Consider the following 1,095-nt stretch of genomic DNA (forward strand, 5'->3'; position numbering starts at 1 on the left):
ATTCCAGTTTTATTTTTTTTTAATTTATATTTGCACTTGACACTCTTATCTAAACTCTTTTCAGGGCATTAGGACTAAAGATGGTAACATCTGTCACCTCGAGATAGAGATATATATATACACATACTCAATGGATAACTGTTGAAATCTTCATAGAGAGAACATATTTAGAGAAACTATATTATTTTGCAAGCCAAATTGGGATGCGAATGCCATTCCTAAAGCTTGTCACAACTCGTTGCTCAATCATAGAGCTGGATATTATACAATATTAGAGAACTCTCATTTTCCTCGATGATCCCCTGGGGTTCAGGGCGAAAGCCCCCATCGGAGCAGGACTGAGGGTGTTATCGCTCTTAAGGATGGGGGAGAAGGTAAGGGAGAAGAAATTAATTACAGAATTAATTTACAATTTTAGGGAAAAAAAAAAAAAGTCTATGGATGATGCTTCTTATTTCCCATCTGGTCATACAATTCCAGCTGTTTGCTTAATAACACCGCTGGGATGTTGCTGTGACCACAGCTTGCTTTAATGATTAATTAATGACTAGAGCACATTGTTTTATTACATTTATTACATTTTATTACATTTAAGTTCTTGTTAATTCGGAGATCATCCACGAATTCCAGGAGCGTGTCCACCACATCCAACCTGTGGCATGTTTATGGGGGGAGAGGGAATAAATAAATTTATTAATAAATTAATAAATGGCTTATAGAAACGCAAAAATCCTGGCGGTCCCTTTAAGGCGCGTCAAGCCCCGCCCCTTCCCCGAGCGCGCGCGGAGGCGCGCGCTCGGGGAAAGGGGCGGAGCTTGACGCGCCCAGGCCCCGCCCCCTTCTGGTCACGTGACTCCGGTGGCGGGCTCTTCCGAACCCGCTCAACGGTAACGGGAGGGCCCGGTTCAACGCCGTGGGGTGAGTGAAGCCGGGCCCGGGGAAAGGGGCGGAGCTTGACGCGCCCAGGCCCCGCCCCCTTCTGGTCACGTGACTCCGGTGGCGGGCTCTTCCGAACCCGCTCAACGGTAACGGGAGGGCCCGGTTCAACGCCGTGGGGTGAGTGAAGCCGGGCCCGGGGCCGCTTCCGCCCTTCCC

The 1,095-nt window shown here is 48.1% G+C and overlaps 1 protein-coding gene across 2 annotated transcripts in view; it reads left to right on the forward strand.

Annotated features, from left to right (window-relative positions):
- The first annotated feature begins 892 nt into the window (after positions 1-892).
- RAD51 (RAD51 recombinase) overlaps positions 893-1,095 on the forward strand; it is a 12,741-nt gene continuing 12,538 nt past the window's right edge. The window contains exon 1 of one of the 2 annotated variants that reach the window (XM_014940703.1): positions 893-918. The gene's annotated coding sequence lies outside the window, so the exon portion shown is untranslated. Of the gene's footprint in view, positions 919-975; positions 1,057-1,095 lie in introns of those variants that run through there. The other variant, XM_014940702.1, reaches the window with a different exon arrangement.

The sequence above is a fragment of the Calidris pugnax genome, unplaced genomic scaffold (assembly GCF_001431845.1).
Source record: "Calidris pugnax isolate Ruff unplaced genomic scaffold, ASM143184v1 scaffold98, whole genome shotgun sequence".
NCBI classification, from domain to species: Eukaryota; Metazoa; Chordata; class Aves; order Charadriiformes; family Scolopacidae; genus Calidris; species Calidris pugnax.